The sequence below is a fragment of the Hyperolius riggenbachi genome, chromosome 5, assembly GCF_040937935.1.
Source record: "Hyperolius riggenbachi isolate aHypRig1 chromosome 5, aHypRig1.pri, whole genome shotgun sequence".
In the NCBI taxonomy this organism is placed as follows: domain Eukaryota; kingdom Metazoa; phylum Chordata; class Amphibia; order Anura; family Hyperoliidae; genus Hyperolius; species Hyperolius riggenbachi.
The window spans coordinates 227,929,251-227,949,182 of record NC_090650.1 but is presented as its reverse complement, the minus strand read 5'-3'; the positions used below and the strand labels follow the sequence as shown (position 1 = coordinate 227,949,182).

Sequence of the window (19,932 nt, the reverse complement as noted above, 5' to 3'; positions counted from 1 at the left end):
ACATCCTCAGTGCAGTCTTCAAAGAAAGCCCAGACTTTGGAGCACCTGCCTCCTTGCTGGCGATTTCTGTTTGCTCCTCTTTTGCCTCTCACTTGAACTTCCACGCTTGTGGTGCCTGAAATTGCGCGCCGCCTACCTTGTGGCACAAGGCGAACTCGTGCAGCAGTGTGTTCTTCAACAGACTCATCTGTGCTGCTGCTACGACGGCGATGTTCTCGTTCACAAACAAAATCTGGGTCTCTGTCCACATTGTCCATACCTTCCTCTTCCATCTCCTCAAACTCGTCATATGTCATTGTGGGCCACCGCCGTGGAGTAGAGCTCCCCACAACAACCTCTGCGCAGCACACTCCAACGTCGTCTTCCAGATCTTGTCGGCCGACCTCCTGCAATTGCAACCCCTCCTGCCCAAATTGCTCTGGGATTTGGGTTTCCGAGTCCTCTTCGGACTCGCCTTGTATTTCAGTGCGCGGTGCATTTCCCACAGTTAACGGTTGTGAATCCAGGCACAACATTTCTGGCTGTTCCTCCATTGACCTTTGAAAGGTGGAAGTTTGTTGGGCTGGGAATAGCTCCTGCGAATACCCCATTGTGTCCTGAGGTAATTCATCGGACTGGTTATCTGGCAGTTGTGTGCGTGGTGTCGCTGCCGGTTGTGTCAGCTTTGTGCCCACTGGCTCCTTGTAACTGGCTGAGGACTCGGACCTCGTGCGTGATGTGCTGGTGCTGCTTAACCCACTGCTGGACGCTTGAGAGGTCATCCAAGTAATTATCTGGTCCTGTTCTTTTGGATTTGTGAGGGTTGTTGTCCTGGACAACATGGGCGGTATTGAGTGGGTTTTCTTGGGTGCTCCCCTGTGGCCTGTACGTGAACCGTCAGGGGAAACACCTCTTCCCTTGCCCCTCCCTCTTTCACCGGATTTCTTCCTCATTTCACTTATCCTTACAGTACACGCTGACTGGCAGCAGTACAGTGGCAGTACAGAAATGCTATACAGTACCACTATTCCCAGCAGCGACACAGAGCACAATGCTATACAGTGACGGGTGAGCGGTGTACCACTATTCCCAGCAGACACAGAACAGTACACAGAATGCTATATAGTGTGGCTGAACGAGCGGTGTACCACTATTCCCAGCAGACACAGAACAGTACACAGAATGCTATATAGTGTGGCTGAACGAGCGGTGTACTACTGTTCCCAGCAGACACAGAACAGTACACAGAATGCTATATAGTGTGGCTGAACGAGCGGTGTACTACTGTTCCCAGCAGACACAGAACAGTACACAGAATGCTATATAGTGTGGCTGAACGAGCGGTGTACCACTATTCCCAGCAGACACAGAACAGTACACAGAATGCTATATAGTGTGGCTGAACGAGCGGTGTACTACTGTTCCCAGCAGACACAGAACAGTACACAGAATGCTATATAGTGTGGCTGAACGAGCGGTGTACTACTGTTCCCAGCAGACACAGAACAGTACACAGAATGCTATATAGTGTGGCTGAACGAGCGGTGTACTACTGTTCCCAGCAGACACAGAACAGTACACAGAATGCTATATAGTGTGGCTGAACGAGCGGTGTACTACTGTTCCCAGCAGACACAGAACAGTACACAGAATGCTATATAGTGTGGCTGAACGAGCGGTGTACCACTATTCCCAGCAGACACAGAACAGTACACAGAATGCTATATAGTGTGGCTGAACGAGCGGTGTACTACTGTTCCCAGCAGACACAGAACAGTACACAGAATGCTATATAGTGTGGCTGAACGAGCGGTGTACCACTATTCCCAGCAGACACAGAACAGTACACAGAATGCTATATAGTGTGGCTGAACGAGCGGTGTACTACTGTTCCCAGCAGACACAGAACAGTACACAGAATGCTATATAGTGTGGCTGAACGAGCGGTGTACCACTGTTCCCAGCAGACACAGAACAGTACACAGAATGCTATATAGTGTGGCTGAACGAGCGGTGTATTACTGTTCCCAGCAGACACAGAACAGTACACAGAATGCTATATAGTGTGGCTGAACGAGCGGTGTACTACTGTTCCCAGCAGACACAGAACAGTACACAGAATGCTATATAGTGTGGCTGAACGAGCGGTGTACTACTGTTCCCAGCAGACACAGAACAGTACACAGAATGCTATATAGTGTGGCTGAACGAGCGGTGTACTACTGTTCCCAGCAGAATCAGAGTGGCAGTAAACAATGGTATATAGTCTGGCTGAGCGGTGTACACAGAGTGTCAGTAAACAATGGTATATAGTCTGGCTGAGCGGTGTACACACAATGCTATATAGTCTGCTATATAGTGTCAGTAAACAATGGTATATAGTCTGGCTGAACGAGCGGTGTACTACTGTTCCCAGCAGACACAGAACAGTACACAGAATGCTATATAGTGTGGCTGAACGAGCGGTGTACCACTGTTCCCAGCAGACACAGAACAGTACACAGAATGCTATATAGTGTGGCTGAACGAGCGGTGTACCACTGTTCCCAGCAGACACAGAACAGTACACAGAATGCTATATAGTGTGGCTGAACGAGCGGTGTACTACTGTTCCCAGCAGACACAGAACAGTACACAGAATGCTATATAGTGTGGCTGAACGAGCGGTGTACTACTGTTCCCAGCAGACACAGAACAGTACACAGAATGCTATATAGTGTGGCTGAACGAGCGGTGTACTACTGTTCCCAGCAGACACAGAACAGTACACAGAATGCTATATAGTGTGGCTGAACGAGCGGTGTACTACTGTTCCCAGCAGACACAGAACAGTACACAGAATGCTATATAGTGTGGCTGAACGAGCGGTGTACTACTGTTCCCAGCAGACACAGAACAGTACACAGAATGCTATATAGTGTGGCTGAACGAGCGGTGTACTACTGTTCCCAGCAGACACAGAACAGTACACAGAATGCTATATAGTGTGGCTGAACGAGCGGTGTACTACTGTTCCCAGCAGCGACACACAATGACTGGGGGGGACCCTGGCTAGCGTGGCTGGAGCGCGAACTACCCTGCCTGCCTACCCAAAGCTAAACCCACAGACAAATGGCGGAGATATGACGTGGTTCGGGTATTTATTTACCCGAACCACGTGACAGTTCGGCCAATCAGAGCGCGTTCGGGTCCGAACCACGTGACCCGTTCGGCCAATCACAGCGCTAGCCGAACGTTCGGGGAACGTTCGGCCATGCGCTCTTAGTTCGGCCATATGGCCGAACGGTTTGGCCGAGCACCGTCAGGTGTTCGGCCGAACTCGAACATCACCCGAACAGGGTGATGTTCTGCAGAACCCGAACAGTGGCGAACACTGTTCGCCCAACACTACTACATATACTGGGCACATATAACCCTGACTACATATACTGGGCACATATACCCCTGGCTACATATACTGGGCACATATACCCCTGACTATATATACTGGGCACATATTATACCCCTGGCTACATATACTGGGCACATATACCCCTGGCTACATATACTGGGCATATATACCCCTGGCTACATATACTGGGCACATATACCCCTGGCTACATATACTGGTCACATATACCCCTGACTACATATACTGGAGACATATACCCCCCACTAAATATACTGGGCACATATACCCCTGACTATATATACTGGGGACATATACCCCTGACTACATATACTGGGGACATATACCCCTGGCTATATATACTGAGAACATATACACCTGCCTACATATACTGGGCATATATACCCCTGCCTCCATATACTGGGCACATATACCCCTGCCTACATATACTTGGCACATATACCCCTGGCTACATATACTGGGCACATATACCTCTGGCTACATATACTGAGGACACATACCCCTGCCTACATATACTGGGCACATATACCCCTGGCTACCTGTTCTGTGGACATCTCTACCCCTGGCTACCTGTTCTGGTGACATCTATACCGCTGGCCACCTATTCTGGGGACATCTATACTGCTGGCCACCTATTCTGGGGACACCTATAGACCTGGGGCTACCTATTTTTGGGGAACCACTGCTGTCAGATTGAGTGTATTTTGGGGAACTGCTGACAGGTGAGAGGTGTCTACCATATTAAGGGGGCATTCTGCCTACTTATGTGAAATGCTGTCTATTTATGTGCCTCATGACTGCTGAATTTGTCTTGTTGGGGGCCTCATGGTTACTGAATTTGTCTTGTTGGGGGCCTCATGATTTGTTGGGGGCCTCAAGATCACTGAATTTGTCTTGTTGGGGGCCTCATGATTGCTGAATTTGTCTTGTTGGGGGCCTCATGATTGCTAAATTTGGCTTGTTGGGGGCCTCATGATTGCTGAGTTGGTCATGTTGGGGGCCTCATGTTTGCTGAATTTGTCTTGATGGAGGGGCTCATGATTGCTGAATTTGTCTTGGAACATGCTGGAAGGTACATACTGAGGGAGGGTGGGTGAGCTTGAGCCTGCTAACCTCCATGTACATTTGGCTCCACCCATAACCACACCCACATTTATTATGTGGCCACGCCCCCTTTTGGCGCTGCGCGCGCCGCAACCTGGACTTTGGGGGGGGCGCATTAATAGTCTTTGTCCCTGGGCGCTGAAAACCCTAGCTACGCCTCTGCCCAGCGGTTGGTGTGCGGGTGGCTGGGGGACTATACCCATTCGGCTATTTAAACCATCATATGGCCAATCCTTGTCTGGGGGCCCAGGCCAGGATCACAAATCAGTGTTTTCAATGTGGTTGCATTACCAACTTGCACCACAAGATGCAGCCAAGCGGCTCAATGCTGTTGTGGTCCGGGTTTGCCGGGCAACATCCACGCCTGGAACGCGCTGATGTCTCTATACTTCCGCCCATCTCGTGGACAGATTGAGACGGATGGCGGTGAAGATGGGCGTGGCTTGGGTGGTGTTCCCCGGCCGCCCAGTGCCATTAAGGCCGGCGGTCTCCACAGAGGAGAGAAACCTTGCTTCCCAGCCCTGATGATGCCGGTCTCTTACCGGTGAAACCGGTTTGCTTATTAGGGAGGAATCTGGCGGCAACAGCAATCACAGAATCACTACGTGACCACAGGCACTTCCAACACAGTATCCCCACGGCGGATCAGATGAGTATAATGGACTATTGATATGGAATGCTCTGATTTACCAATATACTATGGCACGGATTCCTGCCATAAGATTGGGTTGATATACTGTATTAGCCAAGAGTGACCTGTGAAAGAATTAATTCCTGCTTGTAATATGCAACTTTGCAATTGTTTTTGAAACTCTTCTGATGTGATGGACACTTTGAATGAGGAATGCATTGCCCTTTTGAGCAAATATTAGCCTAGATTGGCACCCCATATAACTTTGGAGGACTGCATAAAGCATTTAACCCCTGGCGGACATTTACTCCAATGGCTCTGTTCCAGAGCTTTAACTCCTTTGAGGAACGTCCTTGTATGTCACTGCTGACTTCTTGTTACATCCATACATCTTCCGGGGCCTAAGACTTTTCTGCATGTAATGCATATATGTATCACACCAGTTACAGTATCTGTTGGACTGCATAGGGGTTCCCTTTCCCCTTAAGGACCAAAACTCCACTGATTTTACTTCATCATACAGGTTCCGGGGTTAATATCTACTCCACTCTACAGCAGCAATTTTCAGGTCTGCATGCCAAGTTACTTTGATGATTGAACTGCCATTTCACCATATATTGAATTCCATAACAGCTAAAACCTTGGGGATCTCCAGATAATTTGATAGGAGTTCAGTGCTTGTTGATGTTTGTACCATGGTACCCTAGGAGAAGACAGCTTTTTCTTTTTCTTCTGGACTGGCCAGTCCTGTGTAATATATATGATAGTTTATTTTGCACATTGTGCTTCAAGTTGTATAGTGCTACCTTTGTGGACATTCTGCGAGTGCCCTGTTGACCGTGCAGCCACCTTCCCCCCATTTTTAAATTCAATTATAACTTTTATATTGATAATGTGATAAATAAAATTTGATATACGTTTTATATGTTTAGTTTTTTTTGTATCTATACATATTATATAACCAGATGCATCATATTACCCCCTCTTTCAATTGTTTCTTGTGTTGGACCTCAGGTCATTTGGAGGGGTTAATTTTTTTTCTCTTTGACCTTAGTCTCTAAAAGTTTTTATATTAGTTTTGGAGCCAGGAAGGGTTATAATCTGTCACCTTGGATTAGTGTTGGGCGAACAGTGTTCGCCACTGTTCGGGTTCTGCAGAACATCACCCTGTTCGGGTGATGTTCGAGTTCGGCCGAACACCTGACGGTGCTCGGCCAAACCGTTCGGCCATATGGCCGAACTAAGAGCGCATGGCCGAACGTTCCCCGAACGTTCGGCTAGCGCTGTGATTGGCCGAACGGGTCACGTGGTTCGGACCCGAACGCGCTCTGATTGGCCGAACTGTCACGTGGTTCGGGTAAATAAATACCCGAACCACGTCATATCTCCGCCATTTGTCTGTGGGTTTAGCTTTGGGTAGGCAGGCAGGGTAGTTCGCGCTCCAGCCACGCTAGCCAGGGTCCCCCCCAGTCATTGTGTGTCGCTGCTGGGAATAGTAGTACACCGCTCGCTCAGCATTCTGTTTACTGCCACTCTGTGTACCTCGCTCAGCCACACTATATAGCATTCTGTTTACTGCCACTCTGTGTCTGCTGGGAATAGTAGTACACCGCTTGCTCAGCCACACTATATAGCATTCTGTTTACTGCCACTCTGTGTACCTCGCTCAGCCACACTATATAGCATTCTGTTTACTGCCACTCTGTGTCTGCTGGGAATAGTGGTACACCGCTCGCTCAGCCACACTATATAGCATTCTGTTCACTGTTCTGTGTCTGCTTGGAATAGTGGTACACCGCTCGTTCAGCCACACTATATAGCATTCTGTGTACTGTTCTGTGTCTGCTGGGAACAGTAGTACACCGCTCGTTCAGCCACACTATATAGCATTCTGTGTACTGTTCTGTGTCTGCTGGGAACAGTAGTACACCGCTCGCTCAGCCACACTATATAGCATTCTGTTCACTGTTCTGTGTCTGCTGGGAATAGTGGTACACCGCTCGCTCAGCCACACTATATAGCATTCTGTTCACTGTTCTGTGTCTGCTGGGAATAGTGGTACACCGCTCGCTCAGCCACACTATATAGCATTCTGTTTACTGTTCTGTGTCTGCTGGGAACAGTAGTACACCGCTCGCTCAGCCAGAGTATATAGCATTGTGTTTACTGCCACTCTGTGTACACCGCTCAGCCAGACTATATACCATTGTTTACTGACACTCTGTGTACACCACTCAGCCACACTATATACCATTGTTTACTGACACTCTGTGTACACCGCTCAGCCAGACTATATACCATTGTTTACTGCCACTCTGATTCTGCTGGGAACAGTAGTACACCGCTCGCTCAGCCAGACTATATACCATTGTTTACTGACACTCTGTGTACACCGCTCAGCCAGACTATATACCATTGTTTACTGACACTCTGTGTACACCACTCAGCCACACTATATACCATTGTTTACTGACACTCTGTGTACACCGCTCAGCCAGACTATATACCATTGTTTACTGCCACTCTGATTCTGCTGGGAACAGTAGTACACCGCTCGCTCAGCCAGACTATATACCATTGTTTACTGACACTATATAGCAGACTATATAGCATTGTGTGTACACCGCTCAGCCAGACTATATGCCATTGTTTACTGACACTCTGTGTACACCGCTCAGCCAGACTATATACCATTGTTTACTGACACTCTGTGTACACCGCTCAGCCAGACTATATACCATTGTTTACTGCCACTCTGATTCTGCTGGGAACAGTAGTACACCGCTCGCTCAGCCAGACTATATACCATTGTTTACTGACACTCTGTGTACACCGCTCAGCCAGACTATATACCATTGTTTACTGCCACTCTGATTCTGCTGGGAACAGTAGTACACCGCTCGCTCAGCCAGACTATATACCATTGTTTACTGACACTATATAGCAGACTATATAGCATTGTGTGTACACCGCTCAGCCAGACTATATACCATTGTTTACTGACACTCTGTGTACACCGCTCAGCCAGACTATATACCATTGTTTACTGCCACTCTGATTCTGCTGGGAACAGTAGTACACCGCTCGCTCAGCCAGACTATATAGCATTGTGTTTACTGCCACTCTGTGTACACCGCTCAGCCACACTATATAGCATTGCGTACTCTGCCAGTCAGTGTGTATATTGCTGGGATCAGTAATACTCCACTCACCGTCAACCACTATATGAGCTCAACATGAGTTCCCCAGAGACCTCCGCTGTGAGCAGCACTCCCAACAACAGCAACAGCCAACGCCCCACGCAAGCTATAACATCCACCCCAGCAGCCAGTGGTCAGCAGCAGCCCTCCCCGGAGGAGAACGTTGTGTCCATCAGTCCGTCGCCAGAGCGATTAATGAGGGCTGCCATTGAGGAGATGATGGGGCCTGATGTGGAGGAGGAGGTCTGGCTCAGGCCAGCATCCCAAGTTAATGTTGAGGACGATGAGGGGTCTGTGTCTGGGGATGTTGGGGTGGCAGAGGTGGTGGGTGGGTCAGACTCAGGAGAAGAGTTGTATGATGAGGATGATGATCGGGACCATCTGTATGTGCCTCAGAGTCCGACCCCGGAAAACATGTTGTATCGTGTGTTTAGGTACTAAAATCTGCGTTCCCTCCCAGTAGTGTTGGGCGAACAGTGTTTGCCACTGTTTGGGTTCTGCAGAACATCACCCTGTTCGGGGTGACTATATAGCAGACTATATAGCATTGTGTTTAATGCCACTCTGTGTACACGGCTCAGCCACACTATATAGCATTGTGTTTACTTCCACTCTGTGTCTGCTGGGAACAGTAGTACACCGCTCACCCGCCACTGTATAGCATTGTGCTCTGTGTCACTGCTGACAATAGTGGTACACCGCTCACCCACCACTGTATAGCATTTCTGTACTGCCACTGTACTGCTGCCAGTCAGCGTGTACTTTAAGGATAAGTGAAATGAGGAAGAAATCCGGTGAAAGAGGGAGGGGCAAGGGAAGAGGTGTTTCCCCTGACGGTTCACGTACAGGCCACAGGGGAGCACCCAAGAAAACCCACTCAATACTGCCCATGTTGTCCAGGACAACAACCCTCACAGATCCAAAAGAACAGGACCAGATAATTACTTGGATGACCTCTCAAGCGTCCAGCAGTGGGTTAAGCAGCACCAGCACATCACGCACGAGGTCCGAGTCCTCAGCCAGTTAAAGTCTGGGCTTTCTTTGAAGACTGCACTGAGGATGTTACCATGGCGATTTGCAAGGTGTGCAAGACCCGCCTGAGCAGGGGGAAAAGTATTAACAACCTCTCCACCACCAGCATGAGCCGCCACATTCTATCCAAACATCCCACTCTGTGGGCAAACGCGGCAGGACAGGGTACCACCAGCAACACTGCCTCCCTTGGGTTCACCAGACTCACCACCAGACCCGCCTCAGCAGCAGCAGTAGCCCAGCCATTGCGTGGTTCACAACATTCACAAACATCAGACGATGCTGACACTGTCACTTTCCGGACTAGTGCTCTTGAGGTCTCCCAGTGTTCATCAAACACAACAACCAACAGCCCTTCGGTGTGCAGCGCTACGGTTGAGTTGTCTGTTTCTGAGATGTTTGAGCACAAGAGGAAATTGCCAGCAAATGACCCCCGGGCCGTGGCAGTAACAGCCAGCCAGCATAGCCAAGCTTCTGGCCTGCGAAATGCTGCCATATCGAGTGGTGGAGACAAACAGCTTCAAGGCCATGATGTCAGTGGCCATCCCACGTTACGTGGTTCCCAGCCGCTACCACTTTGCGCGCTCTGCAGTGCCTGAGTTGCATGAGCACGTGGTCAGCTAAATAACCCGAAGCTTGAAGAATGCCGTTGCCTGCAAGGTTCACCTCACCACTGACACCTGGACGAGTGCGTTCGGCCAGGGTCGATACATCTCCCTTACCGCGCACTGGGTGAACCTTGTGGAGCCTGGCAGCGATTCCTCACCTGCTACGGCGCGGGTGTTGCCCACGCCGCAAACAGCTGGATAACAACAGCAGCACCTACCTCTCTGACTCCTTCTCCTCCAACGCATCTCAAAGCTGTACCTCATCCGGAAATGCTAACCCAGCACCAGCAGCAGTAGGATCGTGGAAGCAGTGCAGCACAGCTGTTGGCATGCGTCAGCAAGCGTTGCTGAAGCTGATCTGCCTTGGGGATAAGCAGCACACAGGGGAGGAAATTTGGAGGGGAATAAAGGAACAGACGGATTTGTGGCTGGCACCGCTGGACCTGAAACCGGGCATGAAGCTAGACACCTGGCACGAACTGGCAATGTACGCAATAGAGGTGCTGGCTTGCCCGGCAGCCAGCGTTATGTCGGAACGCTGTTTCAGTGCTGCCGGAGGCATCATCACAGATCGGCGTATCCGCCTCTCCACAGAAAATGCAGACCGTCTGACTCAAATTAAAATGAATCAATCCTGGATTGGAAACGACTACGCAACACTCCTGGACCCCAACCAAGTAACATGACCGATGAACATCTGGGATGGTTTAGCGTTTCCGGTCCCTGTTTATTGAACCTCTCATCTGTATTACATTTATGACTGCATGGCGGCAAAAAGCATTGCTGCTATATCCGCACGCTTTTTGTCCTCATGCAAGGCCTGGGTTGTTGTGTCTCACAAAGCGTGGCCTTCTCCTCCTGCGCCTCCTCCTGTTCCATCACGTGTGCTGCTGCTGCTGCTGGGTTACCGTTGCCGCGTGGTCCCTGTTTATTGAACCTCTTATCTTTATTACATTTATGACTACATGGCGGTACAAAGCATGCTATCCGCACGCTTTTTGTCCTCATGCAAGGCCTGGGTTGTTGTGTCTCACAAAGCGTGGCCTTCTCCTCCTGCGCCTCCTCCTGTTCCATCACGTGTGCTGCTGCTGCTGCTGCTGCTGGGTTAGCGTTGCCGCGTGGTCCCTGTTTATTGAACCTCTTATCTTTATTACATTTATGACTACATGGCGGTACAAAGCATGCTATCCGCACGCTTTTTGTCCTCATGCAAGGCCTGGGTTGTTGTGTCTCACAAAGCGTGGCCTTCTCCTCCTGCGCCTCCTCCTGTTCCATCACGTGTGCTGCTGCTGGGTTAGCGTTGCCGCGTGGTCCCTGTTTATTGAACCACTTATCTTTATTACATTTATGACTGCATGGTGGTACAAAGCATGCTATCCGCACGCTTCTTGTCCTCATGCAAGGCCTGGGTTGTTGTGTCTCAAAGCGTGGCCTTCTCCTCCTGCGCCACCCTCCTCCTGTTCCATCACGTGTGCTGCTGCTGGGTTAGCATTACCGGTCCCTTTTCCTGGAACCTCTTATATGTATTACATTTATGACTGCATGCCGACAAAAAGCATGTTACCTGTGCAAAGAAAACAGACATTTCCCGCATTTAAAAGACAGTTTTCCCTTTGAAACTTTAAAATCGATTTTCTCAAAAACTATAAGCTCTTTTTGCTAAATTTTTTTTTCCTCTTGTACCCACTCCCAAGGTGCACATACCCTGTAAATTTGGGGTATGTAGCATATAAGGAGGCTTTACAAAGCACAAAAGTTCGGGTCCCCATTGACTTCCATTATGTTCGGAGTTCGGGTCGAACACCCGAACATCGCGGCCATGTTCGGCCTGTTCGGCCCGAACCCGAACATCTAGATGTTCGCCCAACACTACCTTGGATTGGTGTCAGATGTTAGGGTCCAGGACACAATGGCCTCGATTCATAAAGTATTCCCACATGCGGAAATGCTGAAAACAGCTCACTTTACCGACCACATAGCAAAATCCGTATTCATAAAGACTTTTTCCGTATGAAAAGCCGACATTCCTGAGAAGAGCGATAAATCACCGCCTTGTGCGGTGATTATCTTAACAAAAGTAACAAAATGTCAATTCATAAAAATTAGAGGAAGCGGTATGCAGACGGGGATTACCGCTGCCTCGGATGTGGCGAGAAGCGTGCGGAATACATTGCAGTGAATGGGACAGACCTCCCAAGCAGCAGCAGAGAGAGCAGCGCACTGAGGAACTCAGCCAGCTCCTGTGTTTCCGCAAGGCTCCCGACAGCCTACCGCCTGCCTACAGCGGAAAATCTCCGCTCTGCTATCGCAACTGGCAACATTCTATGAATGACCACCCAGAAGTCAGAAATACCGAGCGTGGAGTTTTCCCGCACGGATTTACTTCACCGGACACATTTTTATGAATCGAGGCCATTATGACGTGATATAAAAGGCTAAATTCATTAAAAAAAAAAAAATAGGTTGGTAAAGTGACACATTTGGTATTTTAGTCTTTTTTTTTCCAAAGTCACAGATTTCTGCCCATGCGATAATTGTTTGGTAATTTACAGAAAAATGTTGCCTCAATTCACCAAGCCCTGCTCACTGTCTCACGAGCTGCAGAGTAGGTCAGCTGTGATTCTTCTCTCTGCATGAGCCATTCCCGTTTCAGTTTTGTGAAGTACAAGGCTTCCTGCATCACTTTAGATGTGCATGCATGCTTCATAGAGTTCTCTCTTCTGTGTATCAGTATAGAGATCTGCACATCTAAATGGATATAGAAAAGCCATTTTCAGTGTTTCCTTCTTCTGCACTTGTGTTTTTTGGGGGGGAGTGTTTGCTATATTCCGCTAGCCAGTGTATCAGATCAAATCGGGTGAGTAGCAGGACCAGGAGGCTCTTCCATTCGGCTGTATCCCTTGTCTATCAATTTTATTGCATGCTGATTGGTATTTTAAGATTTGTCTGGACTTGCCGGTAACTAACTAACATTTCATTTGCTTTACCCCATGCTCTAATTTGGTGAATTGACATATATTGTGGTATTTACTACACAAGTTGGTAATTTACCTCTCTTGTCAGTAATTTTACTTTTCAGTGCGGTGACAGGTTTAGTGTATTGGTATTTGAGAGGGTGTTTGATAAAATCTCTGCATTATTAGGCCTGCTGTCCACTACATGCGATTCCAATTTTTTATACAATCCAATTTTTGATTCCGATTAAAAATAAGTACTGCTTGCTGCTACATTTTTTTTAATCGGAATCAAAAATCGGATTGTATAAAAATAAATAAATCGGAATCGCATGTAGTGTGCAAGAGGCCTTACAGGACAATTGGTAACGCATAGGAAATGGACCCCAAAATCTCAACAGTGTAAAAAACAGCAACAATAAAATTCAATGTTCAGTAATGAGGAAAAGGATTAGAAAACGAGCCCACATCCCACCCACTAACCCCCACAATGGAGAGGTGGCCACCGAATTGAGTCATATCTGACAGGCAATCAATTTACAGCCTTCAGTCTTAAATTTTAACTTTGCCGGCCTTAACTTAGATCTTTGTCAAACATGCATAGCCATATGTTTCAAGAATTACATGATTAAAGACATACATTTGAGGCCAAATTAGTCTAGGTGTAGCAGGTGTGCTGCAGTATAAAAAAAAAAAAAAAGGATCTATCAAAAGTATAATACCACACTGAGGAAAAAACCTATGATCACAATTTCTAAAAGATGTGGAGCGCAATAAACTTTGCATTGATCCATAAATAAAAATTATTGCTCTACAAGCTCACAGTCCCAGCAAGGATGATACAGAAACCAGTCGATGTCATCCAACTGACATGCGCTGTCCAGGGCCACCAAGAGCAGACACTTCAAACAAAAGAGAAAAAAATTGCATAGAATAGTACTGTAAATGCTTCAAGTCCCTTCACCAAAACCACCTGTGATATGACACACTTCATCAGCACTCCAACACAGCACCCCGTGAGTGACAGGTACCCCCCATTTAGCCTGCACTCACCCCGGCGTCCTCTTTAGCAAGAGATATATAGATCATTTTGGGAGGGGGTAACATCAGCAGGCAGAGAAAAACGGATCTCTTAGTGCTCTCTCATATGGGCAGCTGAAGGTGGTGAATTTACCACCAGTCAGTCAGCTGCTTTTTTGCACCAGTCGGTCCCTTGTTAGTGCTCGGTACTGGCGGTAGACAGGCCCTCACCATGAAGTCACATTTAAACATAGACACAGCTGTGCTGAGATGCAATATGTCAGGGTTCTCTGTTGCTGAATAACCCTGCCACATGGCAAACTCTGCCACACGAGGGGTTACAACAACCTCTGCTTTTTGGCTGCATTTAAATTGCACCCGAATGGCCCTTGTAGGCAGTAGACGGGACGCTGAACTGCACAAAAAGCTTGAGGTTCAACCTCACGTCTGGAAGAGGCCTTACTCCTTCTCCCCAATTCTTAGAAATATGGGTTTCTTTTCATAAAATAACCACACCTAAATTGGCTGAGCAAAGGCAGAGGCAGAAATTGGCTGGAAAGCACAAGATCGGGAAAGCACAAAGCAGGCTGGGAAAATGTGCAAGACATCCTGATATATCCTAGAAAACACCACCTCATTCTATAAGGGCCCATTCCCACTCTGGCCCTTGGTGTCCGTGATTCACGCTTTGCTGATCGCCTGTGATCGATTGCAGTGCTTTTGCCATTATCACAGTTCGCAAACACGCTTCATGAAGCAGCATTGTCCCAGCGATTGCGTCACAATTCTCGTTCACTTGAATGAGACTCACTTATCCCATTTGCTGAAAAATTGCGGAATAGTGCAATGCAAAATAACAATCGCAATTTTGCGTTCCCAAGTGTGAACGGGGCCTAAACCTTGCATGCTACCGGTCTTTTTAAACTATCCATATTGATACACTGATTCATTCTAAATGAAACCTGAAAAAAAAACAATGTACTCATTTTTGTCTAGTCAATACAAATGAATACTCAGTGACTGCATTGCTACAAACAGATAGACTAAGATTTTCCCTGTATAGGTTTGTTCATCTTTAATTGTCTTCTTTCCTTATGCTTGCTAAGTAGCACATATTGTTTAAGAAATTAGTGAAAATATTTTTAATCTTAACTAGCATCAGAAAAACATCAAACCTCTTTGAAATATAAAGGATGGAAGTATAGTGTATGTGTAGTGTGAGTGTTTTTTCCTAGCAGTCTGCCACACTCTTACCACCTGCTCTATGTGCTGCATAAATTAGATGTCTCAGGAGAGCCAGGGCCATGGATTGGTCTATCGTGTTGCTATGGCAACCATTTTCTCTCAGCTATATGATTTACACAGCACTTTACAGCTCATCAGAGAGTCGGTAAGCACAAACACATAGAACACAGTGTGTACATATTTCCAGCTCCTGTGGGATATCAATACTTAACATCAGATTATTTGTTCAGATAAAACTATATATGCCTAATGTGAAATAAATGTTACAACAGCCTAAGAGGGACGTGAGGAAAAAAAACTGCAAATAGAGATGTCTATGTGACGATAGCGTATTGTAAAACAGCTTTAAAGGCCTCTTTCACACCAAGACGTTGCGTTTTAGGGGACGTTAAGGTCGCATAACGTGCCCCTAACGCAACACCTGGTGGTGTTGGAGGACGCCAGAGTGAGCCGCGTTATGCAGCTCTTGGTGCGCAGTATAGACTGCGGAGACCACATGATCGGAACACTCCGCATCACGTGGTCCCGCCAGCCAATAAGTGGACTCTCCAGGAAGAAAACACTGCAGTGCAGTAAATATTAATTAGCCATGTGGCTGCCGACAATAGCGGACTCTCCCCTACTCCTCTCCTGCACAAAAATATAAAAAATAAAAAAATTACTGAGCATGTGCCAACAGTCTAATGCGGCTAAAGCCGATTAGAACGCACAGCATGCTGCACTTTCCAATAACGTCTAGCGTTACACTGTAACGCAACGTGAGCACTGTGAACAGCCCCTTGATTTTTCATTACTGTGAGTTGGGCTGTGTTACAGGCTGCTCTGACGTGCGCCTGTAACGTCTTACTGTGAAAGCAGCATTAGAATGTGAATGCAGGACACAAGAAAGATACACTAAGGTACAACAGTAAGGCAAAGAAAGGATAAGTCATGCTTAGAAGTGTACAAACAATTAAATAGCATCTTTGCTTTTCTTAAAAAGATACTTAAAGTGTACAAGAAGGGAAAAGAAAGTGCCCCTACAGGGAACTCCCCTTGGAAGGGGGAAGATTCTGCATCCTAAAGAGGCTTCCCCTGTCCTCCTCCAGCCCATTCCAGTGCTGGGCCCCCAGAAAAGAGCTTTCTGACACATGCCAACAGCTTGCACATGAGCACTAGCACAAATGCAATCGGCTTTCATCGGAAAAAGCCAGCCGGATTGGGCTCATGCTGTTGCACATGTTGTCTGCGCAATAGCATTGACTCGATTGGGCTCAGATTTTTCCACTGGAGCCAATAACGGGATAGTGTTAATGCGCAGGCGCAGGGATGTCACTGTTCAGGGGTCCCAGCGCTGGAGCAGCTTGATGTAGGAGGATAGGGAAGACTCTGGATCCTAAATAGGCTTCGTGGCAAGTATCAAAAACACTGCATTGCAAATATCTCAGGTTTGCTTTAAATAGTCTAAAAAAAGCTTTAGTTTAAAAAAAAAAAAGTTTCATATTTCAGCCAGTTGGGGGAAACCTCTGACTGCTCCAAAAGCTTCCCCGATCCTCCTGGACTCCTCCACTGCCAGCTGTGACCCTCTTCCTCTTGTGGCCACACTCCCATCTGTGTATGAGCATGGTCGCATTGTACATGCACACAGACAGTCGTGCCTGTGCAGTAACATGAAGCCACTTGTGCATGGAGAAAAAAATCCATTCACAAGCGGTTCCATGCTATTGACCAGGTGCGGGCCATCCGTGCACCTGTGCCATGTGCCACGCTTATACACAGAAGGTAGCGCGCCATGAGCAATCTTCATGTAAGTGCCGCCGGCGCACGTCAGATGCGGAATGCATGGGTCTCGGGGACTCTCGGCAAGCCGCTGACATCACTGGAGCGCAGGAGGCTGCGCTGCTCTCATTGGGCAGGCGGAGGGCGCGTTTTCAGTGCACCCTCCGCCGATGTAAACAGTGACCACGTGTGTGTATGGTGTGTCACGCTGAGCATTTATTTGATGTTTTCAGTTCTGTTGCTTCTGATTGGTTGGTCCTTGTATTTAAGTTTAGTGAGCTCCCCCAGACTTTGCCCGTGATAGTCTCTGCTGGGCTTGTTGCTGAGACTGCACTCATAGCTGCTCTCTGATTGGATTACCGTTGCCGACTCTGCTTGTTCCTGGATATCCCTGATTGCTGCCTGGATCGACCCCTGCTTGTTTAAAGGTTTCTCCCATGAACTCTGCCTGGACTGACTTCGGATTGGATTGACCACGTTAGCTGGAAAGTGTTTGAACTGCCTACAACCTATCCTTCCCTGCCTGTCATCACCTGGCTGTCAACTGGACTGCCTTCACCCCCAGGCCTCAGGTGACTATATATCTGAGTACACTGTACTTATATACTTATACTGTTTTGTTTGGTGGATACTATCTGTCAGTCTGTATGCTACATCTGCCTGCAGGTTTTATGGGCTGGGCTATAGGTCAGTCATATGGGCAAACAGCCTGACCTATAGCGATTGACCAGGCAAGCCTGACACTTCAACTTTACTGTTGAGAGGGTGCCAGCACCAAACACGTGGGGCAAAGGCAGACTGCAAAGCTTCTGCACTAACCAGAGGCTTTTCCCTACTGAGGTATCTTTTATTATTATTTCAGGTTCACTTAAGATAATCAAACTCGATAGAGATAAATTGTTAAACAACCTGCAATATGCTGCCATCACATTGATTTCCCTGATATTTATGTTCAGCCTCTATGGGCCCGTTCTCTCTTGGGCATTAAGTGGGTGATTACCGCTAATCGCTGAAGCACTAGCACTTTTTATAGAGATAGCGCAATACAAACGTAAAAGCAGTGATCTCAACGAATTGCATGTTGCATTTTGCCACAATTGTGGATCGATCACGATGCAGTGCTCAAAAAAGTTGAAACAGTGATTTTACCACACTAATCGCGGTAAAATCACTGGCGCAAGTTTTGCAATTGCTAGTGTGAATGGGCCCTACATGTTTCAGCAAGTAACTAAGAAAGCTTCCTTTCATGGCTGTATCAGCTGCTACTGAGATAAGAGTGATCAGAGCTGGGACAAGGTCCTCCAGCACCCAAGGCTGAGACACCAAAGTGCGCCCCTCCATCCCTCCCACCCCAGCCATCACACACTGATTGCTATTAGACTAAGAGGCACCCCAGGGCCCCCAACACCTTAATCTCTAGTTATCTGGCTTGTACTCACTTTCATGTATCTCCTTTTCTTATTTCTTTCTGCTTCAAACACAATTAGGAATGACAGCTGAATGAATTGTGCGCCCCCTCCTACACTGCGCCCTGAGGCTGGAGCCTCTCCAGCCTATGCCTCGGCCCGGCCCTGAAAGTGATTACACTAAAATGATGTGTAGGAATTCCAGAATCGACTCAGGTGCAGGAATTATGCAATAGAATGAAGCTGTCATTGCAGTAAACCAACACAGCTAAAGGTGGAAATAACACATTTTACTTCTTGCACTGTGCATATTTTTACATCAATGTGACAAACAGAGAGGAGAATTCTGGGTATATTTTACACCTAGCAGTTTAATATTCCATTATTATTGATTCATAGAATATTTCTGTATGCCTGATGTATATTGAGCTACCCAATCTTTAAAAGATAACAAAGGGGGGGTTGGCCCATTGTTGCAGGGATTGGCTACCTGGGGAACACCATGGTGACTGACTGGATTTGTTTCTCCATCCCCTTGTTAAACATCTCCCTGACTACAAACATAACACCATACATGTGTTGAGTAGCTTGAAAGAAGTTCATTGGCATGGCAATTTACAGTGGCTCACTATTGAAGTCTATAATTTTATCAGTGCCTCATTACTTGGGCATCAGTGCCTTATACTTGCATCTGCAGAAATATCCTGCATAGTCTGAAGATCTCGGTGCATTCCTTCAGCTATCCACCAAGCAGTGGCATATCTGGGTAAAATCAAGCCTATAACAAACACTGGAATTGCACCTCCATTAATAGTGATAACAGAACTTTTTCTCAGCAGTGACCGAAAGAGAGGAGAAGGCACACAGTGACCATGCAGCAAGCTGACGTCATTGGTCACTTCCTGTAATTGAAGTCCTCCATGGTCACTATGCGCCCTTTCCTTCAGTCTCGGTTGATTTGAGGTCTGTGAGTGACGTGGAAGCAGTGGCAATGACATTGCAGTGACATAGCTTGAGTCATGCCTGTACTTCATTGGCTACGCACAAGTGGGGAAAAGACCCAATGAGTACTGTAGGATTACATTGTGACCTCTTCTGACAAGAGTATAGCTCCTAGTGTGTGTTTTTTTTTATAGAGTTTGTGTGTGTGTGTCAGGTCAGGACGGAGGGGAGGCTGGACTACACACACTGCACAGAAGCTGTATGTCGTCTCTCTCCTCTCACAGCATAGCTGTGCACCCCCTAGACAACACGCCTAGGGCATGTGCTATGCTTGTACGTCTCTAGATACACCACCAAGTACCTCCTAACCTGTAACTATTGTTCCTTTGATGGGAGGTTCTATCTTCAGTGGTGTGGGGCTTCTATGGTTGCAAAATTTTTGCCATCTATTGCTAACCTTTGTATAAGTTGTTACACTCAAATGCATGCTCTACATGAGGGAGGCCCACATGCATGAATACACCGTCCTCTAACTTTTTCCTCTTTGTCTGGAGAAAAAAAATGGCTTATACGCAGGGACATACAGTACTTATTATCAAATAACACAGGCTCACCTAAAGGACTTCCAAGATGAGTAAATAAAT

General features: G+C 47.3%; 1 long non-coding RNA gene across 1 annotated transcript in view; it reads left to right on the top strand.

Moving 5' to 3' along the window:
* The first annotated feature begins 17,215 nt into the window (after positions 1-17,215).
* LOC137517586 (uncharacterized) overlaps positions 17,216-19,932 on the top strand; it is a 68,216-nt gene continuing 65,499 nt past the window's right edge. The window contains exon 1 of the long non-coding RNA XR_011020579.1: positions 17,216-17,512. This is a non-coding gene — a long non-coding RNA (uncharacterized lncRNA). The remainder of the gene's footprint in view (positions 17,513-19,932) is intronic.